Source organism: Panthera pardus, unplaced genomic scaffold (assembly GCF_024362965.1).
Source record: "Panthera pardus isolate Hobbes unplaced genomic scaffold, ASM2436296v1 HiC_scaffold_19, whole genome shotgun sequence".
Taxonomy (NCBI): domain Eukaryota; kingdom Metazoa; phylum Chordata; class Mammalia; order Carnivora; family Felidae; genus Panthera; species Panthera pardus.
Window position 1 is genome coordinate 25,217,501 of NW_026526754.1, and position 10,003 is coordinate 25,227,503.

Consider the following 10,003-nt stretch of genomic DNA (forward strand, 5'->3'; position numbering starts at 1 on the left):
CACACAGATAAACTAGTCCCCTGGGTGGGTCCAGCCTCAAGGCACTAAGTGCTGATGCGTTATTGGCCCATTTGACAGAAGAGGAAGCAGGAAGGTGGTTGGGGTCCAGCAGCTCCGGCCAGACCCCAGCGGGAACGGGTCCTGCCCCGGTAGCCTGGCTTTAAACAGCTCATGGCTGGGGTGGCAAATCTATAGTAATCCATTTTTACAAAGAGAGAAGGTGCAGGGTGCTCGCCTGTCTGCTCCCGGTGATGGGGCCCCTCTGGTGTGTGTAAATTATTTCAGAGCTCAAATTACAGAGGGGGCCTCAGAGACGAAGGGACCAGACAAGCAGGGAGCCGGCGGGGGGGGGGGGGCGGGGGGCGGGAGCTGGCGACGGGTCAGGCCTGTCCTTCCTCTGTCCCGGGTCTGTGGACGGGGCCGCACGGGAGATGCTCTGTGTTCTGGCAGCAGGAGGAAAGGGGGACCAAGAAAGCAGTGAAATTGGCTTTAATGCTATGTTCTGTTAAATCTGACCCACCGGAAACATCCTCCTTTTTACAAGTATTCAAAGTTAAAAGTTATTAAGGTATTTTGCACCCTGTTTTTGTACCAAGACTGTGAAACCCCGCCAGGGTGGCTGAGGTTGGGCTGGGGGCTGGGGGCTGGGGCCACCTCTGTCTGCTGGGGGTGCACTGAGGCTCAGAGGGGCCCCTGTGGCGGGAGGCCCGGTCGTCCTCGTCGCCGGGGCGGAGGGCTGGGCTGCAGCTGCGTCTGGGTGGCCCCAGGGAGCGAGGGAAGCACCTGGCAGTTTCGGTTTCCGACAGGAAGCTGCCTGCTCCTATCTCCTCGCCCCGGCTGCACCCTCTGCCCCAAAGCTCTGGGTGGCGCCCCGCCCGGAGAGCCCCAGGTGGGGACAGCCCCTCGCTGGGACGAGGAAGCCTGGCTGAGGGGCCAGGGCCAGGCGCAGCCCCTCTCGGCCCCCTGGGCCTCCCTGAACTTGGGAGTGCGGTGCCCCCCCGGGGGCCATGAAGGCGGGGAAGGGCTCTGACTTGCACTTTTTGTCAGCTGCCTATCACCTGCTTTTAGGATGTTTGGTCCCAACCTCTGAGTAGAGATGCCGTGGTGATACAGGGGCTTGGCGTCTGTCTGTCTGTCTGTCTGTCTGTCTGTCTGTGTGTCCAGGCCTGGCAGAACCATCCAGACAAGACCTCCTCTGAGGACCCTGGGAAATACTGTGCAGAAAGCAGGGGTGCGGGGCCACCTCGAGGTGCTGGGGAGGCGAACCACCACCTCTGGGTGCTAGGGTCCCGTGCCCTGGGGTGCCCTGCACAGACGGGGGGCCGGGAACCTTAGATATTGTGTCCCAGTCGGGGAGCCCAGCTGCGAGGAGAGGCCAGCGGCCCAGCCCCGGAGCCGAGGGGCCCCTGTCTGAGGCCGAGTCAGGCTGGCCCCGCGGCCTGGGGCCCACACTCACTGCAGTTTGCCGTGAGGGGCACAGCCAGGTGGGACCATGTGCAAAGGTCTCCCCTGCCCCTCCCGCTGGCCCTTCCTCCCCGACCGCTCCCCCTGGTAGGGTCTGCAAGGTCGGGGCTTTCCACACACTCAAAATGCACCCCAACTTGGGAGGGAAGGAGGAAGCTCTGGGGGCCGCAGGGCGGGGTCAGCTCCCCAGTTCCTTCTCCACTGGCCTCTCTGAGCCGCCCCAAGTGGCCTTTGCAGGGAAGGGACTGCAGGGGTTCACGGGCAGTTTCCCGGGAGGCAGTGAGCACCAGGAAGGGGAGCGGGGAGGCAGGGCTGCACCCAGGGCCGGCCGCCGCACCAGAGCCTTCTCTCAGCAGTCCCCCAGCCTGTCCGAGGTCTGGCCGTCGTCCCCACGTCACAGACGCGGACAGGCCTGCGGGGTCGTGGGGTCACCACCCCGCTGCCGCACAGCTGAGCGCACAGAGTCCGGGAAGCCAGGCCGCGCAGAGCAGGGCACAGACCCCTGCCCACACCTCGTCCTCGGAGAGGCCTCCTCTGAACCGTCCCATCCCCCTCCTGGGCCTCCTCGCAAAGGCGATCCCTCCTCAAGGTGTCCGTGAGGCCCCTCAGGCCCAGGGGAGGGGCCCGGGCGCCAGGGCCAGGCCCCCGGGGCCGAGGGTCATTAGGGTAAGGACTGAGAGAGAGCTCCCCGGACTTCGAGGGCCGTGCTGGGCCCGGGCCCCTCTCTGCCACCTGCCCGCGTGTTCAGACCTACAAGTTCCTCTGTGCCCCCTCAAGGCTTCGCGCCCCACACTGCTTCCTCTCCGACAGACCCCTGTCCACACCCGCTCCCCTCTGGGAGCCACACCGGAGGTCCACACCCGTCTTAAGCCCCCAACGGCAGGGAGCGTCAGAAACAACACTTCGGCGTCCGGTGTTCTGGCGGGCAGCGGTAGGCCGGGCCGAGGCCAGCGCTGTTGCGCTCCCCAAAGGTTTCACAGCAGCAGCAGCAGCAGCAGAGGGGGCTTCGCTGGGGGGCCCCGGGCCGGGCAGACAGCTCTGCCCCACATCAGCTGGTGCTCGTGTGATCCAGGTGCCAGCTGTGGGGCGTCAGGCAGCACCTGCCTCGGGCTCCGTAGCGTGGGCCACCCAGACCCCACCGCAGGCTCTGAGAGGGTCCGGCCGGGGGCGGGGGGCTGCTGAGCGAATCTGCGCCCCTGGGCGGCGGATGCCGGGGGACCCCTTTCCTGAGGTCCCCGTCGGGGAGCGCCTGCCGGGGACGTGCTGCGTGACCCGGGGTGGGTTTTCTGACCTCTCTGATTTGTGTCCTCACCTTACAGTCAGGCCGACGGCGCCTTGCAGGCCGGCCGAGGGAAGCCGCACCCCGGGCCAGGAAGGAGTCTGGGCTGGATTGGCCCCCCCTGCCCCCTCTACCCCGTCCCCTCCCGCAGCCTGGGGAACAATAGCTTCCGTGTCCCTGTTCGCAGGGCTGCCTGCCGCCTGGGAGACCGTCAGCGATGCCCCCAGCACCGTGTCCCCCTTGGGAGGCTGCGCTGGCCTGGGGGGCAGGTGCACCCCTCTCCTCCACCGTGCCACCTGGACCCTCACACCAGGGGCAGAGGGGATCGCACCCGAGGAGGGGTCTGCCCACATTCTCTCAGACGTCAGTCCCAGTTGGTGAGCCCAAAGGGGGCCACACCTGATTCCTCCTGACCCACCAGCTCTATAGCTGGGGAGGGGGCCTGCACGCACCGAGGCCTCTGACCGGCGCCCTGGGCCCTGGGCCCTGTGGCTCCCGCTGCCCGGTACTATCCACACCGAGGCTCCTCAGGCTGCGAGAGAGGGGATCCCAGCTGCCTCAGGGACACCCTCTGGCTAGGAGAGGCCATCAGGGTGGAGCAGGGACCACCACGTCCTTGTCCCCGCTGCCTGGCAGGGAGCTGAGGCCCATGTGGACAGGCTTCCGGCAGATTCCATCGCTAGTCTCCAGGCCCACCTCGGCCTCAACTCCAGGTGCTGAGCTGGCCCCCAAATCTGGAGGGCTTGACCTTGCCAGGCTGGGGACTGGAGGCGGACACAGCCTAGGGGGACTCAGTGGGTCCCAGAAGCCCTCCGTGGCCTCAGCCAAAGCAGCCCTGTCTGTGGGCCAGCCCTTACACCGCCCTCCGTGCTGACCACCTGCCGGCCCCCTTGGGGAGGAGGGGGAGGGGCAGGGCCTCACCCGGGGTCACTTGGGGGGGCCAAGTGACCTGTCCAGAGCCTACCATCTCCAGGAGGTCTGGCCGCCAGGTGCCCCCAGCAACCGGCCACGGGGACCCCCTGCAAGGGAGGGTGCCCTCCGGGTCCGTCTCCGAGCACTGCCCCTTAGGGGCCGAAGGGTCAGCCCCCAGGTCCGGCTCCAGCCCCTGGCCCCGCCTGCTGACCCCAGGCAGCTCACCCTCTGCCTCTGGGCCTCAGTTCCTTGTCGGACAGACCTGGATGCCCCTCAGCCCCCCTCAGCCCCCGTGGTGGCGTCAGCAGGCACACACCGTGCGGGGGGAGGTCGTCTCCTCCGGGCGTAGGATGCACCCACTCCCGTCAAGGGCTGAGCACCCGTGAGCCGGCACCGCCGCGGGCACCAAGGGGATGACAGAGGCAGCGGCCCAGTGCCAGCGGGGCGACATGACAAGTGAATGTGGGGACCCGCCAGACACCTCGTTTGCTGGTTAGAATCATAAACAGAAGGGGAAGATACAGCAGGGAGAGGAGGGTGAGGAGGAGGGAGCAGGGCAGGTGCCCGAGGGGCGGTCGCAAGGAGGGGCCGGCAAGGGCGCAAGGACGAGGGTGAGGGCGGGAAGCCCTGGGAGGGCCTGTGTGCAGGCGTGCTGTGATCCGACTGACTTTGTCATAGGCTCGCTCCCGCAAGTGACAGGGACAAGGCCGGTCTGTAAGTGCCCCCGAGAGGCTGCACTGACGCCCACCTGCACCCTGGGCAGCTGTCAGGGGCTGCCTGTCCGCCCCGGCGGGGGTTGTAATCGCTAACGCCCACTGCGCTCCAGCCTCCGCTGCAGAACAATCCATGCGAATGATCCGGAGCCCACGGAGTCCACGGGCCCCGTGGCCAGCCCAGGTGACGCCCCTCTTCTCCCCGGCCGCCGCCCCTCCCTTGGCTAACAGCAGCCGAGGCCTCGTCCAGAGCGGATGATCCCAGAGGGAACACGGACGGAGAGTCCTGGCCCAGTGGTAACCCGTTCTGGCCTCCCCCCGGGGCCACGCTTCCTGGCTGTGCCTCCCCTGGTCAACCGTAGTCACGGAAGTGAAAGTGTGAGAAAGCCCCCGCGGCCGGCTGCTGAATCAGGTTAACACGGATGCCTCTCTCTGCAGTCAAGATACCTCGAGAAGTGAAAGCCTTCTCTGCCTCCTCCAGCTGCCCTCTTGGGACCACTTCCTCCAGGAAGCTGGCCTGGATTGCACCCGGCCGGCAGCTCTATCTTCCTAGGCTCAGATTTGGGGTTCAGTGGGTGGGGAGGACATGGCTGGTTGGTGTCCTCTTGTTGGCCTGTCTCAGGAGGCTTGTGGCACGGGGACCGCATGGGCAGGGGACACACATGTTCCAGCAGAAACTGAGGGCCCCAGGAGCAAAACGCCCCACATTTACTGGGGGAGGAAGGGGTCCTGGCTTTCCCCAGGAGTGGCCTTCCTCTTTGTCCTGACAGAAGCCTCAGGGGACTTCAGGCTCTGCCCTTGGAACCAGGCTTCCTGACCGAGTCCAGGCTCCTGTGTGTCCAGAGTTTCGTGCCCCGGAGGCTGGCTCCGGAGGGCCACCCAGAGTGCCTCGGGGGATGCGGGGGGCGGGAGGGACAGGTGGGTGTGTGTCCTGAGGGCTTCCCGACCCCTTGGACGACCACAGCCCCACTGCACTCCCTCTCCTGGGCTCTCTCCCAGCTCCTTCCCCTCTGCCCTTCTTCGCCCCTGCTCAGGGACGTCGGCCCCCAGACTGTGTTTAACCTTTGCTCTGTTTAACCTTTGACCCTTATTAAAGGTCATCAAATCACCCTTCTCCAATCCCTCCGTGGTGCTGCTGGCTTCCTGCCAGGCGGTGGCCCCGGGGCCGGCTTCCCTCCCTGAACGGACCCTGCATCCGTCCGTAGGGTCAACAGAGCCAGCTCAATCGCGCCTCCGCTTTGGCCTGCTGGGTGCCCCTGGGAACCTTGGTATCTTTTTCTGTGATGGCGGTCGCCATGACATGCGGGCTTGCAGGCCCCGAGCCAGGGTCTCTGGCACTGCGTGTTCGAGACAGGAACAGGAGGCGGGAGATGGGACCTGTCGCCTCAGGTCTCGGTGGGGTCTGAGCAAAGGGAAAAGCCCCTGCGGGAGGGCTGCCCTGCACACGGCGACGATACCGACAAGATCGAACAGCAAAGTTGCCAACGGTACTTTGTGCACAGGCGCAGATGGTCACAGCCATGTCACAGGTCAGGCGGTCACTGCGGGGCTCAGCCCAGGCCCTCATCGCGGAGAGGGGCTTTCGGGCACACTCCGACCCCGATGCCCTGGGCACCCCGTGCACATCTGTCGGTGTCCTGACGGTCCCCACAAGCACGGCCAGGGGCCACGGCTGAGTGACAAGAGGCATGGTGGGGGCTTGGGACAGAGATGGCCTTGCTCCCCGGGAGGCCGTGCGGCCACATCCTGACCACAGGCCGTGATAGAGATGGGCAGTACGGGCTCTGGGCGCCTTTCCCCAAGCCTGCTGCCTGGATACAGATGGGACGGTTACAGATCTGGTCACCTGGACTGGGGGGCCCTGAATCCAATGACAAGTGTCCTTACAGGAAAGGAGAGGACATAGGGACACAGAGGAGAAGCCACATGAAGACAGGGGCAGAGATGGGAGGGACACAGCCACAGTTGGAGGAGGCAGGGAGGACCCTCCCCGGGAGCTGGAGGAGGGGGCTTGGCCCCGCCCACACCTCGATTTTGGGCCCTGGGCCTCCAGACCTGGGGGCGGATAGATTCCTATTCCGAGCCCGCTGGTCGGTGGCACTTTGTCACAGCGGTCCCAGGAGATTAATACAGCAGGGAAGGGCATGCAGAGAAGAGCCCGTGGTCAAGGGGAAGCTGGAGGGGGCAGGGGGAGGACGGGTCCTGAGAGGGCGTGGTGGGGAGGAGGAGCCTCCCCACCGTGCTTGTGGGAACTGTCAGGACACCGATAGATTTGCACAGGGTGCCCCGGGCACACTGGGGTCAGAGTGTGCACGTGCTGGCTGTGGTGGCCTCTGGACCCTCCCCACCCTGGACCAGGTGGCCCATGGCTGGACCCCGCCGGGCTCCAGGCTCAGGACGGCACCTTCTGTGGGATCTCACCCAACCCCCACTAACCACCCAACACCAGCCGCATCTGCTTGGACGCCTCTAGGGATGGGATGCTCATTATCTCCCTGGTCACACGAAGGCTGAAGTCTGCCACCTGGACCCCACGTTGTCCCTCCCCAGTGATACCAGAGCAGGCTCGACTCAGCTTCTCCCCCAGGTGGTCATGCTGAATTGCCCCCCAGCCTCCTCTGCTTCAGGCCAAATTGGAGTGACTTCAATGCTCTGTCCTGGCCCTCCTCTGCTGGGTGTCCTGGGTCCCATCTTTGGTTCCTGTCGTGGGCACAGCAACCTGACCCTCAGTCTCCTCGTCTGCAGAGTGGGCTTGTTGGAATGGGGGCCTGCACATACAGTAGGCGCCTAATAAATCTGAGTGAGGTAAACACTGCTCTTTCCCACTGCACGCCCAGGTCTCCCCCGCCCTGAGCGGGTCTACCACCCGTGGGGTCGCCATGGGGTCCGGACCCACCCGGTCCTCCACCACAGCAGGGCTGCGGAGGGCGCCCGGGTCCCCAGCCGGGCTGCTCGGCGCCTGCCCGGGGCTCTGCAGCGGGATCCGGCGGCCAGAAGGGCCACGCCGTCTGCCTGACCTCGGCGTGCGCCTCCTGCCAGCCGGAAAGCCACGGCCACGTTCAGAGGTGTTCGCTCCAGGCGGAAAGGCTCCGTCCTAACCCTTCAGAAGATATCACCAACCGTTGTTGCTTTCATACTTTAGGGCCACTTAACGTATTTTGGGGTCTCCGAGGTTTTCATGGATTCTTGGGGTGCCTGTGGGCCCCAGAAACCGCACGGTGGAGCCGTGCTCCCCACTGGCCTGTCCTAGACCCCGAGACCCCCAGACCCCAAGGGCTCCCCCAGCTGGCCTGCTGCTCTCCCTGGCGGTCCCTCCAGCATTGCAGAGCCCTGGGGGGGGGGGGGTAGGGGGTGGGGTCTGGGGCGGCCTGAGGGGTAGGACGTGTCCCAGCCTGGCTGTGGCCGTCCTGTGGAGCAGGACGATTAAGAAAAGATGGGCTGTGAGCTCGTAAAAGCCAGAGTACCTCGGGGCTGGGACTCCCGTGCCCACACAAGCAGGAGCCCAATAACACACTGGCCAAACACCCACCGCCCCAGGGAGCCCCCCTCCCCCCCCCCCCCACCGGGGAGCAGTGAGCTTGGCATGCGCAGTGACCGCGGGGTCGATAAACCGATGGCTGGGATTCTGCATGAGACCGTCCGCCCCGGTGCCCGCGGCCCACCGGCACCGTGGAGGCACTGCCGCCTCGAACTCCTTCCTCGCGCGAACGCCCCCGCCCCATCCAAACACAACACAGCCCGAGGCTCGCACGCGCACCTGCTGTCTGTCCTCTCCCTCCGCAGCCTGGGAGGAGCTGCGCCTTGGCTCCATCAGGGAGCAGAAGGACAGGCTTTGACACACAAGGACCCTGCGGCCCAGGCGAGGACGCGGCGGGTGGCGGGGCCCGGCTGCCGGTTCCCAGACAGTGGCGGCGGAGGGGGGGGGTGCTGCCCCAGGAAGGGAAGGGGCTGTGTGGTGCCCACCAGGAACTTGACCGGACCGGAGCCACTGGCCAGCCTGAGAGGCAGGGTGACCATGTGCCAGGGCCAGCAACCTGGCACCACCCTGTAGGCGTCTTGGAGTCACCCACACGTGGGAGATGCCGTGGGCGCACTCCTCACTCTGTCTCAAGGCAGGCTTTCCCACACCTGGCTTCGGGTGACCGACAGAGCCCGAATCAGGGGCTGGCCCTCGGGGCCTGGACGGCAGCAGGTTGGGGAAGCAGGCTCTACAGAGGTGGCAGGGACATCCCTGGGTCGGGGTGCCGGGCCTGCGGGTCAGGGGCCCACTTGGCCTCTGGAGAAGGCTCCAGCAGCGGGACTTGGGGCTGTGAGGTCTGGAAGGTTACGAAGCTTCCTCGGAGCGTGGCCACGTGGCGTGGGCTGGGTAGTGGGGTCGCCTGCTCACGGCTGTGCCCCCCCCCAGTCTTGGGGTGAGCCAGGGGCTTGGCAGTGGGGGCCACGGGGTGGCGGGGAGGCCTGCCCAACACCACTTCTCTCTGGCACCGGCTCCAAAGGGCAGGGGTCTTGCCAGGGACGGCTCATCAGTGGGTATGGCGGTTGAGTCCTGGACCATCGCTGGAGCCCAGGGCCCTGGCCCAGGCCCTCTTCCCCGTGGCCCCAGTGTCCTCATCCCACCCCTAAGCCTCAGGGTCCTGCCGGGAGGACCGCACACCGCCTTCCTCACCAAGTCCCGGGACCCTGCCCGTGGGGGAAGACAGAGCCCACTCCCTCCTAGATGGGACTGAGCGGGCCCCTTCCAGCATCTGCCTCTGGGTGGGGCGCCCACACCCGGCCTGGCACCTGCCGGGCCCTCCGGGGCCACCTGTCCCAGCTGTGTGGGTTTGAGGTGAGTCAACAGAGCCAGGCAGGAGGCAGCCTGGAGATGTCACACTCTGACCACCTGCTCCGGCCCCCACGCACCCCCCATCCCCTTACCTGGCTGCCCTTCCTGGGGACCCCGGGGCACTGAGCAGCCGGTGGACGCGGCGACGCTCTCCAGCAGAGGGGGAAGCCAGGGACATAGGACTGGAGGTGGGTCCGGGAGGCAGTCCTGGCGCCGGGCGACAGGCGAGCAGCCCTCTGGGGGCCGTCGTGAGCGCCCTTCCTGACCTCGTGGGGCCTCGAGGGAGGGAAGAGGGCCGCGGCCGGCCTGGCTCTCCGGCGGCCGGCGGCCTCTGTCCCTCAGACAGCTCCACGCCTTCTAGCAGCCGTGCCCGCCGGCCTGGGGAGGGGGCGGGAGGCTGCAGGGGCTCATGTGACGCAGGGCGGGCCTGGGGAGGCGCCGGTGGGGGAGGTCTCCGTGCAGCCCGCAGGCCGGGCAGCCAGCTGTGTCACTGTGATAGTAGGGCCAGGGGCCGGGGAAGCGGCCTGCAGCTGTGCCCACCGCTTCCTCAACAGGAACCATCTGGGCCGGGCCCTGCCCGGCCTTCCCTCGCGGCCATTCCGGTCTGACTTTCCAACAACTTCCTCCTACAGCCGGCCCGCTGACACCACACCCACCTGGAGAGGGGACGGCCCGGACCGCCAGGCGCGCTTCCTCGACCGGGGCTGGGGGGGTAGTGTCCGTGCGGGCCGAGCCCCTGACCCCACGCGCCCCGTCCACCTGTGCCCCCCGCCCAACCTTGGGCCTGGCTCTGCTCCCCCCCCACTGCCC

At 66.7% G+C, this 10,003-nt stretch overlaps 1 protein-coding gene across 2 annotated transcripts in view; it reads right to left on the reverse strand.

Annotated features, from left to right (window-relative positions):
- CBFA2T3 (CBFA2/RUNX1 partner transcriptional co-repressor 3) overlaps positions 1 to 9,530 on the reverse strand; it is an 82,123-nt gene extending 72,593 nt beyond the window's left edge. For both annotated transcript variants that reach the window (XM_053906769.1, XM_053906767.1), the window contains exon 1: positions 9,286 to 9,530. The gene's annotated coding sequence lies outside the window, so the exon portion shown is untranslated. The remainder of the gene's footprint in view (positions 1 to 9,285) is intronic.
- Between the last annotated feature and the right edge of the window lie 473 nt (positions 9,531 to 10,003).